The sequence below is a fragment of the Eurosta solidaginis genome, chromosome 4, assembly GCF_040869045.1.
Source record: "Eurosta solidaginis isolate ZX-2024a chromosome 4, ASM4086904v1, whole genome shotgun sequence".
Lineage (NCBI taxonomy): Eukaryota > Metazoa > Arthropoda > Insecta > Diptera > Tephritidae > Eurosta > Eurosta solidaginis.
Window position 1 is genome coordinate 33,220,833 of NC_090322.1, and position 19,552 is coordinate 33,240,384.

Here is a 19,552-nt window from a genome sequence, read left to right on the forward strand (position 1 = left end):
TTAAAAATGAATCACCACTAACCACTATTATTTTTCGCGTAACAATTTTTTGAGTGCGTTCCATACATTCTGACAGCTTTTGGTATTTTTTAATATTATTTTCGATTTTTTTCTTTTAGCATGGAGCTTTGAAATGCTCTCTTTTTCATTTTTTAAACTTATTTTTTATATGGTTTTCGTCGGTTGAGAATGGCGGAATTTAAAAAATAACAAAACAACCGTGATAATCATTTGATTGTCGTATGACAGTCAGTAGTGACAACATGATTAAATCGGATAAACTGTTCTCGCATACATAAAATTCCGTTGAGAATTATGTATCTGTCTCACATGCATAATGGTATCTGCAGTATGTTCTTTTGTTCTGTACCAGGTGTCCGAAGCTTTCCAAGTTTGAGTCCTTTTTCATGGTTATAGGCTGTCGTTGGGAACATGCGGACATGCGTGAGCGATCAAAGGAACATTCATAAATTTAAGTATCAATGTTTACGTCATCGCAGAATCAGCATTGTCAATTACAAGTGTGAGTGTATTAGTAAAACTATCAGCGTTTCTTGTAGGGCTGTAACCGTATCGGTAACCTTTTAACAGCTGATTCGACCAACCTTATGAAAATCAATGCAATCGATTATTGGTGCCGCTAAGGTCGTAACCGTATCGTAGCCAACCAATGGGTTTTTGGTTTACCATCGTAACGATAAACAGCTGATTACGTTAGGGATACGTCTACAGCGATACGACATACGGCACCAATGACTCTCGCTTAATGCGGTAGTTACTGACGAACGTACGTACCAAAAACGTGTCAGCTGACACGACCTATCTTATGAGTGTGCAATGTAAACGAAAACTCACCGACGTGCAACGCCAGTACGTACGTAGCCCGGAACGTAGAAATCAAAACAATTTTGATTTTTTCCGTAAGAACGTGTCAGCTGATCGCTCTCTCACTAGACAGAGTTGCCTAGTAAACTTTTGTGCGCTAATTTTGGACCGTTTGCAGTTTTATGCAAAAACACCAAATTAAAGTTTGAAAAATTGTGAAAATAATTCGAAGTAATTATGTAAAAGTGCAGATTATAAATATGTGATCTATTTATATTTATTTAATATTAATTCCAGCCTTTTACAACATCAAAAATTAAATTGGAAAAGGTTGATGTTTCCATAAGCATGCATGCAAAATGGTCAATGGCAACAGTGCTTATCTGTAAACAATACACACACAAATATATTATGTACATGTACACAGATGCACACATTGATTCCTACGGGCTTGAGGGTGCGCTCAAACGTGTTTCGTACGACAAACGTCCGTACGTACGGCACACGTCGGTGGGTAATTGCCGCTTAAAGCTGGAGACATTGGTGCTTTATCGGTAACCGTATCGGTAACCTTATAACAGCTGATTCGACCAACTTATGAGAATCAATGCAATCGATTATTGGTGCCGCTAAAGCGCCAAATACACGACAGAACATTTCCGCGAACATTCCCGTTATGTCATGTTTCTGCGACCTTTTCTGTCGTGTATGGTGGTGTTTGCCAGTTCGCGCAAATGTTCGCCAAAAATCAAAATATTTTAATTTTTGGCGAACATTTGCGCGAACTGTTCGTGCGTGTATGGCGAAATAGCTCACAATCGTAGTAATTTCTGAACGGAACAGACGTGCGCGGAAAAGTAAAATGGACAACAAAAAATTTCTGAGTGAATTTATTGAAATGTATAAATCTTTGCCATCATTGTGGCAAGTAAAAAGCAAAGATTATTGTGATAGAATTAAAAAGAATAATGATTATGCGACTTTAATCGAAAAATTAAAAGAAGTAGATCCTGATGCCACAAAGGATACAGTTATAAAAAAAATAAGTAGTTTGCGGGCGCAATACCGGCGTGAATCCAAGAACTGCTCGTTTTTTTAACCATTCTTTGCACCAATTTCTTTTTTTGCGGTTTTCTCTCTTTTTTTTACGCTTAATTGCCACAGCGAGCAATATTGCTGCAGCACAATTGTTGTCCGTATTCATCGCTGTCTGAAAGAGAACTAATGTTCGGCCAAAAGTTCGTATGGTGTATGGCCAAAGCTGCGAACAAGATTGCGGAATGTTCGCGGAAATGTTCGTGTCGTGTATTTGGCGCTTAAGGTCGTCACCGTATTGTAGCCAACCAATTGGGTTTTGGTTTACCGTCGTAACGATAAACAGCTGATTACGTTATACGGCCCATACATGACACAAAAACCTTGCGCAAATATAAAACGACGAAATTTGTGCAAATGAAAATTTTTACATACACGGCTCAAAAACACTGCGCAATATTCATTTTAAAAGTAGCGCAACAAATGAAACATGTATTTTAATTGTATAAAAAAGGCATTAATTTTATAAAAATTCACTATTTATTTTCCACAGTGCTGGTAATTCACGGTATTAGTCGAAAAACTCGCACAGAAGCATTTATTTTCCATTGTATTTATAAAATATATATTTTAATTGCAAGACCAGCTCAACTCATTGCAGCACTGCGCAATATTCATTTTTCAACTACCGCAACAAATGAAACATGTGTTCTAATTGTATAAAAAATTATTATTTATTATTGAATTTGTGTAAATTCCTGTTACAGGCTAGAGATGGTCCTTGCGCCTTCGATATTACCATTTTAAAGCAATAATTACTGATGTTATATTATCAGGAACCACAGGTAAACTGTGTAAGATTCACCACACACGAAGAAAAAAGCATGTGCAATATTTGCAGACATGCGTAAATATCAAAATCGTTTTGATTTTAGCGCAGTTTTCTGCGCAAATAGCGCAACCAGTGCACACACCGGGCAAATCCTTGTGCAAATTGGTAATTGGGACAAGGATACTTGAGCCGTGTAATTGGCATATTAGGGATACGTATACAGCGATACGACATACGGCACGAATGACTCCGGCTTAAAGGGCCCCGGCGATTAACAAAGAGATAGACTGGATTTTTGGGTTATCCTTTACGACTGCATGACACTGCTAATACGCGTCAAAAAATATCGAGAGAGATGTCAAAAGACGCGTATTGATCTCGACAACAATAATCCGAAGGCAAAATTTATCTCTGTCCGGAGATATTTGCAGTTGAAGTTGGCGGTTTGCATGTGGTTGTTTTAATGTTGCGTACCCACAAAAAAAATTGTGAACATAACTGTTTTGTGCGGATATAATGTTGGTCTCCAAACCGGTGTTGGACCCACCCAGGGTAATTTTTTATAAGCGCGGCCGAAGGCCGCCAACGCAGAAAGGTGTTCTGCGCAAAAATACTATGAATTCCACCCGCGGTTTCGGAGGTACCCGCGGGTCTGTTTTCGGTTTTTCGTTAATATCTTTTGAACGATTTAAAATTTTTATTTCCGCCTTCGTATTATTAATACCAAAGAGGATAGAGATATCTATTCTCTTTGGTACCACACACTTTAGCGACGCTCTGATCCACGTATTAGCGTATGCGCTTCCTTTTGCTTTTCTTCTGCCTTTAAATTGTGTTTTCAAATATTATGAACTGTTCGATATTTTGCAATTGTTGCTATGTCAAGTCATAGCTCTTCAAACGATGACGAAAGTAGAATGGCAGACATTGTAAAATACATACATATTTATCGAATGTAGAGGTAACTCATAAGCGCCGACGTTTGCTGTTGCAGTGATGAATTACTCTATATATAACTGCGCTGTTGGAGACTAATTGAGAGCAAAAATGTATAGAACTTTCTAAGTGATTCAAGATGCAGTGAGTATAATTGAGGATATGTATGTGCGTATGTATTGGGCAATTTGACTGCTCACTCAGATGTACTTTGGGTTTGACCATTTCCAGTTTGTACCGTTGCTAGCATTCGTCCTCAAACGTTCACATGAACAAGAAAAACAAAAATACAAAAGATACTTACACTGCTGTAAGATTTAACTTATGTTATGCAAATTAGTTGGGAAGAACTATATCTTTTGGTGTTGCTGGAGCAATTTGTTAATATCAAGCAGCTGAAGAGAGTGAAGATGCATTGGCGCAGTCGGTAAAATGTTTGTTGTGCTGCTCGAATACTTTGGTTTCTGCCAAAACTTTACGATTTCATGTGATTGGTCTAAAGATAAAGTAACACCGAGAAGCCTTCTAGAAATATTGATTGTATGGATTGCTGGCCGTTTGTTGTATATATCTAATATTCCGCTTTGAGTAAAAATTTCAGCTTAAATGCGCAAGGATTACGTTTAGAAATATTGATTGTATGAATTGCTGGCCGTTTGTTGTATATATCTAATGTTCCGCTTTGAGTAAAATTTCAGCAGGATTACGCTCTTCGGCTCCTGGCGGGGTCGCCAAATTTTATGAAATTCCAGATATAATGAACACGCACTATTCATATTGTCACGGATATTAGCATCACTAAATTATCCCATCACTAAAGCGATGCTAAGGCCATGCCAAGCAGTATTTACGTTAATAATTAAATCAAGTATACACATATATAGGGCAGCCCAGAGAGATGTCACACACAGATGCATTTACTTATATGCCTATGTGCGCGCGAGAGACTGTAAACTACAAACATTCACATCAATAATTCAATCTTTATGTATCTACATAAACGAATAAATAATTGCGTCTACACATATGTACGTATACGAGCAGCGGAGCGGCAATGCACAAACACATGCATATATCTTATCTGAGTTGTCACAAGAGAGAGCAATAATTTGTGCACGTAGTTGTGGCTGGCGATTTTGTAGCCGAAACAACTAGTAAGTTCTGGAAATCGAAGAGCCTAGAAGTATGCAGCGTAAACTATAAAAGCGGGGCAAGCGAGTAAGAAGTAATTCAGTTTGATTTGAGATTTGGATTAAGCGCTATCTAGCGAGCTATAGCAGTATTATTTTGAATAGTAGAGCTTCATTTGAGCTGTCAATCAGTTTGGTTATTAAGTAAGCTATTCGTTACAAAGTACAAGTGTTATTGTGAAGTACTTGAATAAAGGCCATTTTGTATTATTACATATTGGAGTTATTTATTCAACAGTTTAGCGATACGAACTTAGCAGAGGGTTGCAAATAAGAGGATTTGTAGCAAATTCGTTACAATTGGTGTCAGAAGAGGAATTGTTGGATAAATTCTAGAGGACAACAAGGACATGGCAAAGTTCAGTGAATTGAGGATCCAGCAGCTGAAGAAGGAGTTGGAGAGCCGTGGATTGAATACAAGCGGCGTTAAACTTGAACTTCAGGCACGGCTACGAGAGGCAATGGAAGCAGAAGGAATTGATGTGGAAGAGTATGTCTTTCATCTTGATGGCGAGGAGACAACGAAAATTGAAGAGAAAAACGAAACATCGCAGACGGTTAGCAGCACAGACTTGAACATGATATTGGCTGCAATATCTGCACAAACATCGACAGTAGCATCAATGTCGTCGCAACTGGCATCTCAACTGGAAGCACAGGAGGCACGTATAACAGAAATGTCATCACAAATATCCACCAACATGTCATCAAAACTGGAAGAACAGAAAACGTATATGTCATCACAGATGGAATCCCAGGAGACACGTATCTCAGAAATGTCGTCGCAAATGTCATCTCAACTGGAAGAACAGAAGACATATATGGCATCGCAACTGGAAGAACAGAAGACATATATGATATCTCAGTTGGCTCAGCAGTTGAAAGCGCAAGAGGATCGCATATCATCGCAGTTGGAGGGTTTTAGTGAACGACAAGATAAAATGGAAGCTGAGATGGATGCTTTGAAAGATCGGATTCAGCAGTTACAATTAAATCGTCCAGCAGTTTCAGCGAGTAATCCAAAGGTAAAAACACCATCCTTTGACGGTTCTGTTCCTTTCCAGGTCTTTAAGCTACAGTTTGAGAAGACCGCAGCAGTGAACAACTGGAATGTGGAAGATAAAGTTGCCGCACTCTTCGTAGCATTGAAAGGACCAGCTGCCGAAATCTTACAGACTATTCCAGAGTACGAACGGAACAGTTATGACGCATTGATGGCTGCTGTAGAACGGCGATACGGAAGCGAACACAGGAAACAGATATTTCAAATAGAATTGCAAAACCGCTACCAAAAAGCTAACGAGACTTTGCAGGAGTTTGCTTCGGACATTGAAAGACTGGCTCATCTTGCAAATGCGGATGCACCCGTGGAATACACGGAAAGAGTGAAGATTCAGAGCTTTATAAATGGCATACGGGACGTCGAAACGAAGCGAGCCACATACGCGAACCCAAAGCAAACATTTTCTGAAACGGTATCCCATGCATTGACTCAGGAAACGGCGTCATTATTGAGTAAACCAGCATACAAAGCTCATCGTGTGGAAGTAGAAAGGCCGGAGTGGGTAGATACAATTTTGGAAGCTCTGAAGGGATCACAACAGAAAAATGCCGGAGTTATGAAATGTTTCAAGTGCGGTAACCCAGGTCACATTGCACGTCATTGCAGTAGCAATTCCAATAGTTCCAACAATGTGGGTGGCCGTAAACGCAGAGCTGAAGGAGACGATCAAATCTCCAAATCCACTCAATCGTTAAACTAAAGCGAGTCAGCCGCAAGGGGCGACAGCTGGCTCCCTCAATTGAATGCCCCATAATCTCTATCTCGCAAATTGGAAGAAGGTCAAGCAATCTTACTGTCGGAGGACATGTGGATGGAAAAGAACGTTTACTAACTGTAGATACGGGTGCATCCCATTCCATTATTCGATCAGATTTAGTCAACAAGAAGATAAGACCATTGCTTGGAGCAAGATTACGTACAGCCACGGGAGAGGACACCCAGGTAATTGGAGAAGTAGAATGTGAAGCAGCAATTGGGAACGTCACGGTACTTCACAATTTTATAGTGGCAGGTATTGTTCATGAAATCATAATTGGAGTGGACTTCTTAATCAACCAAGGCATCAAGATCGATATGCAAAGCAAGACGATGAGATATAAGAACATGGATGTGCCACTTAATTTCGGCTACGAGAGAGGCTACAGCAGTAAACGAGTGCTGGTGGAAGAGAGTCAGCAAATACCACCAAAATCAGAAGCAGTAATCTGGGCAAAGGTAGATGGAGATTGTGGGACAAACAAATTGTGGGTTGTCGAAGCAGCAAATAAATCAGCACTGAACATACTTGTAGGAAAAACCCTGGCTATGACAAAACAAGATGGACGTATTCCGGTAAGAGTACTCAATGAGTTCAAGTCACCATTCAATTTGACCAAAGGAGCTATTTTGGGAAGATGCCAAGAGGCCGAAGTAGTCATTAACTGTGAACAGCTCCTGGAATACGTTTCATCTAGTATTACTGATCTTTCAAATGATATCACGGCATGGACGCATGGGCTAGAGGAAGTCTATCAGAGTAAGGCAAAACAACTGCTCCTAAAGTACGCAAACATATTTGACCAGGATAATTCAAAACCAGGCCGCACCAACGTTGTGAAACACCAAATTGACACTGGAGATGCGAGGCCGATCCGTCAAGCTCCACGTAGTGTTCCACTGGCGAAGCGGGAAGTTGTGAGTCAAATCATTCAAGAAATGAGCGACAGCGGTGTCATCGAACCATCAGCTAGTCCATGGAGCTCACCGGTAGTACTTGTAAAAAAGAAGGATGGAAAAATGAGGTTTTGCGTGGACTACCGGAAGTTGAATGACGTAACGAAAAAGGATAGCTACCCATTGCCAAGAATTGACGACACTCTGGACTCGCTATCTGGTACGAAATGGTTTTCCACGCTGGACTTGAAAAGCGGCTACTGGCAAGCAGAGGTGAAGGAGGAAGATAAAGAGAAAACAGCCTTCAGTGTCGGTGATGGTCTTTGGCAATTTACAGTGATGCCTTTTGGACTTTGTAATGCACCAGCTACTTTTGAGAGACTCATGGACCAGGTACTGAAAGGACTACATTGGAAAACATGCTTGGTGTACCTGGACGACATCATCGTATTGGGCAAGAACTTTGATGAACATCTTAAGAACTTGGAGGAAGTTTTCCAGAGAATAGCTGGCGCTGGTCTGAAGTTAAGTCCCAAAAAGTGTGCGCTGTTTAAAAAGGAAGTCAATTATTTGGGTCACAAGGTAACGACAGAGGGCATCTGCACTGCGAACGAAAAAATAGAGGCTGTAAAGGATTGGCCAAGACCACAGAACCTACATGAGTTGAGAAGTTTTCTTGGGCTGTGCACATATTACCGCCGATTTGTACCAAATTTTTCCAGCGTAGCCCATAGCCTGCATGAGCTTACAAGAAAAAACAAAGCTTTTGAATGGAAGAAGGAGCAAGAAGTGGCTTTCCAAACATTGAAGGAGCGTTTGTGCACTGCCCCAATGTTAGCATATCCGATTCCAGGAGCAACATTTATTCTAGATACAGATGCGAGTGGATATGCTATAGGAGGCGTTTTATCACAACTGGTCGATGGACAGGAGAAAGTAGTTGCATATTACAGCCGTTCGATTGGGAAACCAGAGAGGAACTACTGTGTTACGCGGAGAGAGCTGTTGGCATTAGTAGAGTGCATTAAACATTTTCACAAATACCTCTACGGCCAGCGATTCCGTGTCAGGACAGATCACGCAGCGTTGGAATGGCTTCTGCAGTTCCGTAATCCGGAAGGACAATTGGCACGGTGGATCGAGCGACTACAAAGCTACGACTTTTCCATTGAGCATCGAAAACGTAGTACCCATGGAAATGCTGATGCAATGTCACGAAAACCATGTAGTTTGGAATGCAAGCACTGTTCAAAAGCCGAGGCTAAAGACGACATTATAGATGTCCGGCTAATGACTATAACATGTACAGATGAATGAGACAAGGAACAACTAAGAAAGTGCCAGCTAGAAGATGCAGATCTGTCACGTGTTATGCAAGGGCTCGAACGAAATGAAAGACCAAACAGAGAAGAGATGTCAGCAGAGAGTCCCATTGCGAAGTCATATTGGGCACAGTGGAACAGTTTAGAATTGATATCCGGTTGCCTTCATCGAGCATGGGAGAGTGAGGATGGTAGATACAAGAATAAACTGATAGTTGTTCCCAGAAAGAGGATTCCTGATGTGCTCAGCGAGCTGCATAATGGTCCAAGCGGAGGTCATCTTGGAATCACGAAGACGCTCGAGAAGATTAAACAGAGATTCTATTGGGTTGGTTGCCGTCAGTCGGTCACTGAGTGGATTGCGAACTGCCAGGTTTGCAGCAGAGCGAAAGGGCCCAGAACACGAAGTCATGGCCAGATGAAGCAATATAACCCAGGTGCGCCATTTGAAAGGATCGCTATGGATGTCGCCGGTCCATTTCCTACTAGCAACGGCGGAAACAAATATGTACTGGTAGTTATGGATTATTTCAGCAAATGGCCAGAGGTATACCCAATCCCAAATCAAGAAGCGGAAACGGTAGCAGAAGTGTTTATAAACAATTGGGTTGCAAGGTATGGTGTACCAATGGAGTTACATTCTGACCAAGGCAGGAATTTCGAATCAGCTGTGTTCCAGGAAATGTGTAAGTCATTGGGCATTCGAAAAACACGGACAACTGCATTGCATCCTCAATCCGATGGTATGGTAGAACGATTCAATAGAACATTGGAGGAGCACTTAAGGAAAGTAGTGGACAAGTACCATAAAGAATGGGATACCTGCATACCATTATTCTTGATGGCTTACCGATCAGCAGTGCATGAGACAACGGGCCAAACCCCTGCAAAAGTAATTTTTGGCAATCACCTTAGACTGCCAGCTGATTTGAAGTTTGGGATAGATGCCAATGCGGAGAGAAATGTCAGGAAATCCACTAGTGATTTGGAAGAAGAGCTAAGAGAAATACATGATCTGATAAGGCAACGAACAAAGATTATGAGTGACAAGATGAAAGCCAGATATGATAAAGCAATTAATTCAGAAGGTTTTCAGGAAGGAGATTTGGTGCTGTTATACAACCCACAACGTAAAAAAGGTTTGTCCCCGAAATTGCAGTGTAATTGGGAAGGCCCATACAAAGTTGTAAAACGGATCAACGATGTAGTGTACCGCATACAAACCATCGGTAAACCACGAACCAAAATGAAGGTGGTCCATTTGGAAAGGCTATCAACGTTTAGATCGAGAGATTTGTCTGATCGGGACGATCAGACTTAGGTGGAGGGAAGTGTCACTGATATTAGCATCACTAAATTATCCCATCACTAAGGCGATGCTAAGGCCATGCCAAGCAGTATTTACGTTAATAATTAAATCAAGTATACACATATATAGGGCCGCCCAGAGAGATGTCACACACAGATGCATTTACTTATATGCCTATGTGCGCGCGAGAGACTGTAAACTACAAACATTCACATCAATAATTCAATCTTTATGTATCTACATAAACGAATAAATAATTGCGTCTACACATATGTACGTATACGAGCAGCGGAGCGGCAATGCACAAACACATGCATATATCTTATCTGAGTTGTCACAAGAGAGAGCAATAATTTGTGCACGTAGTTGTGGCTGGCGATTTTGTAGCCGAAACAACTAGTAAGTTCTGGAAATCGAAGAGCCTAGAAGTATGCAGCGTAAACTATAAAAGCGGGGCAAGCGAGTAAGAAGTAATTCAGTTTGATTTGAGATTTGGATTAAGCGCTATCTAGCGAGCTATAGCAGTATTATTTTGAATAGTAGAGCTTCATTTGAGCTGTCAATCAGTTTGGTTATTAAGTAAGCTATTCGTTGCAAAGTACAAGTGTTATTGTGAAGTACTTGAATAAAGGCCATTTTGTATTATTACATATTGGAGTTATTTATTCAACAGTTTAGCGATACGAGCTTAGCAGAGGGTTGCAAATAAGAGGATTTGTAGCAAATTCGTTACAATATATTTGAATTCAATTATATTTGTTCAATATCAAAAAAACAATATAAAAATTTTCACATCAAAAATAACATGAAATATAAAAACTTGAAACTCGATTTTTAAAGAAAAATTAAAGTTTTTAACAATAACAAGTATTTCATAACAACATGTAGTAAATCCCTACAAGATACAACTTTTTAGGAATTATATTGTTCCTACTTTATCTGCCTAAGGTCGTTATTTTGTAGTATTAAAATTATATTGGGAAATGCTATTGATAAATGTTTCTTGTAGTGGACCTTATTTTCAATACATGTATGTATGAATACTAACGTTACTGTCTCTAAGAGACATTGAATATTTGGGATGAGATTGTATATAAAATGCTGAGTTAATAGTATGTTCATGAATAAGTACTGATTTATTTTAAAATTTCATGTATTTTGTAAAGTAAAAATTAAGTAATTTAGTAACCTAATAAATGTCGAAGATAAATATATACATAATAACGTTTAACGTTGGAAACTCGTCGTGTCGGTATTTGAGGTGCAGATTTCTTTGAAGGATATGTACTCCATGTCTTTAGATGTAATCTTTTTTAATTAAAAAAAGCACGGGTGTGTTGAAAATTTCAAATGAGTCGCTATGCCACAGAACTTTCGGGTTCAGCGCCATTGCATGGTTGTTTTGATCCAATTTTTCTTTTGGCTCCTCTGTTCGGAACCGATTTTGCTTTGTATTTGTATTTTATTTCGGTTTAATTTTTGGATACTATTTCGGTTGTAGTACTGACTTCAATTATGGTTCCGGGTTTTCCTTCTGGCTCTAGCAAGGAGGCTTTTGTATCAATTTCGGCTTTAGGTTGAATCTGGTATCAGTACCTGCTACGGTAAAAGTTCGGCTTGGAATATTTCCGTTTTCAACCCCAGTATCGGTTATACTCCAGTTTTTTCTTGTCATCATATGGATGATATAAATAATCCAAAAGTAAATCTATAGCATGTAAAACATAATTGTCTAGCAATATTTTCTCTTCGCAAACTGTTTGTGGCCCTGATAAGGGTCGCTTTTTCGGGACTTTATTATTTATCCTTCGTCCTTCCTTCACATTGTAGCGGCGAAAGTATTGTCCGATATTTTGGTAGATAACTGTAGGAATGACCGTTGGAGACGATGAGACAACTTCCGTTTTTTACAAACTCTTGATTAGCACTGCTAAGTCATACATAAAATTATATTATATTTTTTATCTTACAACATTCGGGAAAAAATATTTACATCAAAGACGGTAAATATAGCGATGGAGTGGAGTTGGGCATCAAATTTACTCTGAGCTCCCACAATAAGGTCACAGGCCTGAAAATGGAGCGAAAAAATTGAGCCATTTTAGGGAAGCTAACGCCACAAGCTTTTTCCCAATTTTTCCTCTTCCTTGATCTTGCGGGGTAATTCTTTAGTTTAGCTCACAACTGCAAAAACTCGTGCAAAAATATCGGAAGAGGTGTCAAAAAAATGCGTTTTGGACTCAGGATGACGAATCCGAAAGCGAAAATTAAAGATTTTATTTCTGTCAAAAAATATTCCCAAAAAACTGAAAAATGGCACCGGAGCGCTCCGAAACCGGGAGTGGAATCCATAGCATTTTTGCGCAGGTAATAGTCTAGTTGAGGGGTCGACTGCTAATACGCTACCAAAAATATCGAGAGGTGTCAAACCACGCGTCTTGACATCAGTATTAATAATCCGAAGGCGGAAAATAAAAATTTTAATTCGTTCAAAAGATATTAACGAAAAACCGAAAAAAGACCCACGGGTACCTCCGAAACCGGGTGTGGGATCCATAGTAATTTTGCGCAGAACACATTTCTGCGTTGGCGGCCTTCGGCCGCGCTTATAAAAAATTACCATGAGAGACCAAATTTATATCCGCGCAAAACACTTTTACCCACAGTTTTTTTTGTGGGTACCCCGCCATCAAATTTACAACAGCCACATTAAAATTTTCAACTTTGTAAATATATCTGGAAAGAAATAAAATTTTCAATTTCCGTTTTCGGATTCCTGGTCCTGGGTCCAAAGCGCGTCTTTTGACACCTCTCCCGATATTTTTGGACGATTTTAGTCATTGTAAATTTTACCAAGTAGCGCACCCAACAGCTGATCGGTGAAAATTCGCACATTCACACGCACAGTTCTCGACTCAGTTTCAAAAAAAAACTTAAGATTATTTAATTCAAATTTTAAAGTGAGATAATCCTTATAAATTTATGTATACAGAATATATATGGCGTTTTTGTTGTTATTAAAACAATAGTTTTATTTATATTAAAGCTTTTATCATTTTTTTTTTTAACTTTGAAAAAACTCCGAACACCATTCCTTCATTATATGACATTCGACTGCCTAGTCAACTGCCTTCCACTCTATTCGCAACATAACCTCTACTTAAGCTGCCAAACTATATAGTAAACCATGGTTCAATTATGTACAGGTTGGCTCATCTCATCAGCTGATTTTATTTATGTCATTGCATGGTCGAAGGGATTGTCAAAAGGAGATGGCAAACTCAAAATGAAACCAACACATTGGCAACATTTTACTTACACATACAAAAACTGCCAAGTTTTATGTTTCCATTCCATACCTTTCGCACCAACACCAATACACAGATTTTGACAATTTGAACAGACATATATTGTTGCTTTACAGATGAGCCAACCAATGATTTTAGTAGTTGTGAGCATTGTTTACTATATAGTTTGGCAACTTAATTCGAGGTTATGTTGCGAATAGAGTGGAAGGCACTCGCAGGCCGTGAAAATAGGCACTCGAATGGGGTGGAATGAAGAACAGTACGAAGACCAGAGTTGCATTGGCTCAATCGTTGCATCAATGTTAAAGATAAATTTAGAAAAAATAATAAAATACTTGAGTATAGGCAAACATTTTTTTTCAATTACTGCAATTAAGGTGTCCTAGATGCTATATATTCCACAATTATAACATTTTATGTCTGTTTAAAAATTTAACTTAAATTTCCCTAAGATTTCCGTAATATGACCATTAGTGATGTTTGTGTGTGTGTGCTAATTTTGAGCGATCAGCTGTTAGTTGCGCTACTTGGTAAAGTTTACGATGGTTGTGAGCTAAAGTAAAGAATTACCTAATAAATTTTCACATCAAAAGTAAATAAACAAAAAATGTAAACATAAACAAAGTTTGACATTTTATGACCACCTTCGAATGAAAAACCATGTAAAATGCAACTCTAATGCTTTTACCTGGTTATTGTACCATGACTACAACAAAGAAATTGGCGAGTTTTTTGATATATGGTTTTCCTTAATAAGAATAAATAAGTGAAATTCAAAGTTATTTTTTCATTAATTCGTGTATATCAAATTACATTAATATACCAAATATCCGTATTGAATGTGCCTACAGTAACGTAATTGTGCCGGAACAAAACGGGTCCAATTGCACGCGGATAACTTTAAAACGGGTAAAAAAAACTTCCGCTTTCGGATTCTTGATCCAGACGTGAATACGCATCTTTTGATACCTCACTCGTCAAACGAAAAAATCAAACATTTTTGATTTTCATCAACGTGTAGCCGACAACAAATACGTGTGTCACGAAGCACCCGACTGCACTAGCACACACAAAATTCAGTAAATCTCGTTGTTAATCGCTGGAGCCCTTAAAGCATTGTTTACTATATAGTTTGGCAGCTTAATTCGAGGTTATGTTACGAATAGAGTGGAAGGCACTCGCAGGCCGTGAAAATAGGCACTCGAATGGAGTGGAATGAAGAACAGTAGGAAGACCAGAGTTGCATTGGATCAATCATTGCATCAATATTAAAGATAAATTTAGAAAGAATAATTAAATACTTGAGTATAAGCAAACATTTTGTTTCAATTACTGCAATTAATGTGTCCTAGATGCTATATATTCCAAAATTATAACATTTTATGTCTGTTTAAAAATTTAACTTCAATTTTCCTAAGATTTCCGTAATATGGCCATTAGTGATGTTTGTGTGTGTGTGCAAATTTTGAGCGATCAGCTGTTAGTTGCGCTACTTGGTAAAGTTTACAATGCCTTAAAGTGCAAAGCCGCAAAAAAATCCGTTGCTAACCACGTACAAAGCATTTGAGCGGCCGATCATACGCTACGCGTCACTAGTTTGGTCGCCTAGTCTTAAAAACACGTACTGGAAAAGGCTGCAGGCCTGTCAAAATGCTGCAATCAGAAATTCCACGTGATGTCTCCTTATGATACCCACCTACATAGTGAGGCCAAAGCGCACAACGAAATGCTGAAAAGGCAGTTTTTGCGCAATTAATTCTATGCTGTAGAAAATTATACTAGCTGCAGAACTTAACCGCTTTGGAACATTATACTCTAAAAGCGTGCAATTACTTGCGTATGCTGTTGACATCGATATCATCGGCCAGAAACAATTGCGCCGTGAGTTCTGCTTACTCCAAACTGTGAAAAGATGGGTTTGATGGTGAATCGGGACAAAACGAAGTACCTGCTGTCATCGAGCACAGACAGCGCATTTCCGTCTTGGCAATCATGCTACTGTTGTCAGAAATAATTTCGAAATAGCAAAAGAGTTCGTTTATTTGGGAATCAGCATTAACACTAACAACAACATCAGCTCTGAAATCTAGCGAAGAATCACTCTTGCCAACAGATGCTACTATGGACTAGATAGGAAATTGAAAAGTAAAGTCCTCTCTCGGCAAACGAAAATCTTGCTTTAAAAGTCACCTTTCATACCCGTTCTTGTTGTTGTTGTTGTTGTAGCAGTGCTTCGCCCCATCCAATAGGTGCGACCGATCACAAATTGTCATCAATATCCCGATCATACCCGTCCTGCTATATGGTGCACAAGCATGGAACATGACAACATCAGATGTAGCGGCTCTGGGAGTGTTCGAGGAAAGTTCTTCGAAAGATTTACCGAAGAAGATTTAATGATGATCTGTACAAGCTAAACGCAGACATGAACATAGTCAAGCGAATTAAAACGCAGCGGCTGCGCCATATTATGCGAATGAAAGATGACGCTAAAAAAGTATTTTTATCGGGACCCGCCTATGGAAGCAGAGGAAGAGGGCTCCACTGGAAGGACCAGGTGGAAAACGATTTAAACTCCTTTGGTGTAACCGATTGGCGCCAGTTCGTAGAACAAAGAAGCGATTGGCGCGCCTTGTTGGACGGCCATAACCGCTTAAACGGTTAAGTGCCAATTAAGTAAGTCACAAACCAGAACACCCTAGAAAACAACTGCTTGATCTAGCCCCGCCTCCAAGAAATACACACTATCACGATGCACGATTTGCACAGGAATGACGCATCGCTGAACATATAATATTCAACAGTATGGCAACCTCGGCACTTATCGCATAATATTCAACTGCCTGGCATCCGTGGCACTCATAGACAAATGCCGTCTTCCAGTGAGTTTTACAGCTCCGGCTCACGCTCAATGCCCACATGAATGCTCTGGATCATTGAGAGACTTGAGAAGCAGATGTGGTGAAATTTTCGCACACGTGAAATGTGATAGGCAGATGTCGCCGCTGTTTTTCATTTAACTCATACGGTGAAAGGCTATGCAGCGACATCTATTTTTGAAAAAGTAGGTTTATTAAAGGCAGCGTTGCCAAACTAAAAAGAAGTAATTAACAAATTATCCGGCTCACAAATTGAACACAAATTGAACCAGACTTCTATCTGGATTTATCTGGCTCAAATCGTTGTTGTTGCATTTAAATGCAAAATTATTTATCTGACTCAGGATTTTGCCACCGGAGGACGGCAAAAAACACCCATGGTCAGTGCACGCACTTTTAAAAAGAGAATGTTGGTAGACAAAAAATTAAAATAATGGTAGAAGTTGGTAGATTTTTGTTTCCAAGAAAAAAATAGCTACAGTTTATATTTGTACAAAACAATTCATAATTTATAATAAAGCACAATTCACGGAAATAACATGTAAACAAACCAAAAAAATACATGTAAATTTGTATATACATAGCTTATGCCTATATGATACTTGTTTTCTTGCTTCGAGCTTGAAATACTGACGAAAATTTACCGAAACGTCTAATTACAACAACAATTTTCCAATATACCAAAAATACTGTCATACAATAACCGACTTCGGCATGTTACCGTTTACTTAAAACTTTTTTTATTTTCATTCAAAATTAAAAAAAAACTGATGAAAATAGCGCAGGAAAATATTTGCGTGCTCATTTACTACATTTAGGTATTTCATAAACAATGGTTTTAATTTGTGCACAAATTTTTCAAAATTTGTTAGTGTCACCTTTTAATGTTATTTGGGGGTGCTCGGCAGTTAAATACAGTTACCTCATGATCGCAGTTTTTGGTTTCAATGCGAAAATATTGAAATGTTGGTACATTTTTGGGCTTTGGTGGTAGAAGTGGTAGAAAATGAAAATGGGCTAAAAAGTTGGTAGATCTACCAATAAAGTGGTAAAGTCCGTGCACTGCCCATGGTACAAAATCGAGTGGGAAACACAAGAAACAGAACCAAGGATTACGCAGACCATTGTATAAATATTACCAGGTAAAACCATTTACCCTTCTTGCCGGCCATGATGGTTTTTTGATTTTTAAAAAAATTTTTAATTCACTCTCTTAAACTTTGTGGAAATGCCAAACCAAAGAAAACACACAAAAAATTGTTGGTATAACATTTGTCACTTTTTTTAATGCCAACAAAATAAAATGCTTATGAAATAAGTGAAAAAATATTTCGAAAAGCTTTGAAATCCGTTTTTATGTATATGGCAAAAAAATTAGTTGCCAATATAGTGAATGCCTCAACACGTCCTATTTTTGCAAAGCGACAAAAGAAAAGACCTTACTTCTTAACCTCTTCTAATTAAGAAGCGAATGTTGGAGACCACCCCTAATGATTTTTCATTCATCCTTCTTCACTTGGTTGATACGTCTTTAACCCTTCAATATGCTGAAACTTCACTTCTAGTAACTCAATATATGCCCCACATTTGCTGCCTGAAGATGTTCTACTACATCTAAAGACCCTTAAAGAATCCTTCAAATACGGTCCCGATTTGATCCCAACATGTTTTCTTAAAATATGTGCGGAATACATTTACCAGCCCCTTACTGATCTGTTTAGCCTCTCTTTAAAAAATGGCATTTTCCCAACGGCTTGGAAGGAATCTTTTCTTATCCCACTCCATAAAAAAGGAAGCAAGTCGTCTATTGAAAACTATCGTGGAATAGCAAAGCTCTCCGCTATCCCTAAGCTTTTCGAAGCAATCGATACTAATCACCTTACATTTTCGATTTCTACATTGATAGATAGTTCTCAGCATGGCTTTTGTAGAGCCAAATCAACCACAACCAATTTGCTTGAATTTACAACTCACGTCTTTAATGGGTTTAGAAACAATCATCGTACCGACGTACACTGATTTCAGCAAAACATTCGACAAAGTACGCCACTCATTACTTGTTTATAAACTCGAATTGCTTGGTTTTCAACCTGGCCTAACTCGCTGGATCTCCTCCTATCTTTGCGGTAGAACTCAAAGAGTAATTTTTAAAAACATTTGTTCGAATGTCATCGATGTTCCCTCCGGTGTGCCTCAGGGCAGCTATCTCGGTCCTATTCTGTTTTTGATCTTTATAAACGACGTTTCCACAACTATAAAATATTCTAAAATTTTAATGTATGCCGACGACGTAAAACTTTTTAAGTCATACGCGTCGGTTGAAGAACGTTCTGTACTCCAGGCGGACTTAAATCGTTTAGTTACTTGGTATAATGCGAATTTTATGCCTCTCAACATAGAAAAATGTAAATCCATGTGTTTTTCACGTGGGAACATACAGCCAGCTTCCTACACAATTAATGGCCAAACTCTGGAAAGCGTTGATGTTTTGTCGACTTGGGAGTTACAATGAATTGCAAACTTAGTTTCAACCCTCATATTAATGCCACAGTCAATAAAGCGAGAGGAGTTTTAGCATTTGTGAAAATATGGGCAAAGGAGTTTAGTGATCCTTACGTTACAAAAACCCTTTTTACATCATTGGTGAGGCCGATATTAGAATATGAATCGACAATTTGGAATCCGCGTTATCAAGTTCATGTAAATAGACTAGAATCAATTCAAAAACAGTTTTTACTTTTCGCCTTGGGAAATCTTCAATGGGACTCTCCGTATAATCTTCCTCCTTACACTAATCGATTAAAACTAATAAATCTTCCTACACTTGCAAGTCGTAGAGAAATGCTAGGTGTACTATTTATGGCTAGACTTTTAAATGGATCCATTTCAAGCCCATTTCTTTAAAACGAAGTAAACTTGAATGTTCCATGCCGAGTTTCAAGGCATTATAAACCTATAATTCGTAAACAATGCAGAAGCAATTTCCAACTACACGAACCTTTTCTATGTTTGTGTGAAGATTATAACTCTCACTCGAGAGTAATTGATGTTTCGGACTCGCTCTTTGCCATAAAAAATACGGTTCTATCTTCTCTTAATAATTAAAAAATTATATTTATACTTTTAGTCTATTGTATTTTGTGAATCTATATTTCTCAGCTGATGAGTTTCTCTGTAGCTGAGCGGTTTTAGATCTCGGC

General features: G+C 38.7%; 1 long non-coding RNA gene across 1 annotated transcript in view; it reads left to right on the plus strand.

Annotated features, from left to right (window-relative positions):
• The first annotated feature begins 3,458 nt into the window (after nt 1-3,458).
• LOC137249564 (uncharacterized) overlaps nt 3,459-19,552 on the plus strand; it is a 148,950-nt gene continuing 132,856 nt past the window's right edge. Inside the window, exon 1 of the long non-coding RNA XR_010952423.1 lies at nt 3,459-3,772. This is a non-coding gene — a long non-coding RNA (uncharacterized lncRNA). The remainder of the gene's footprint in view (nt 3,773-19,552) is intronic.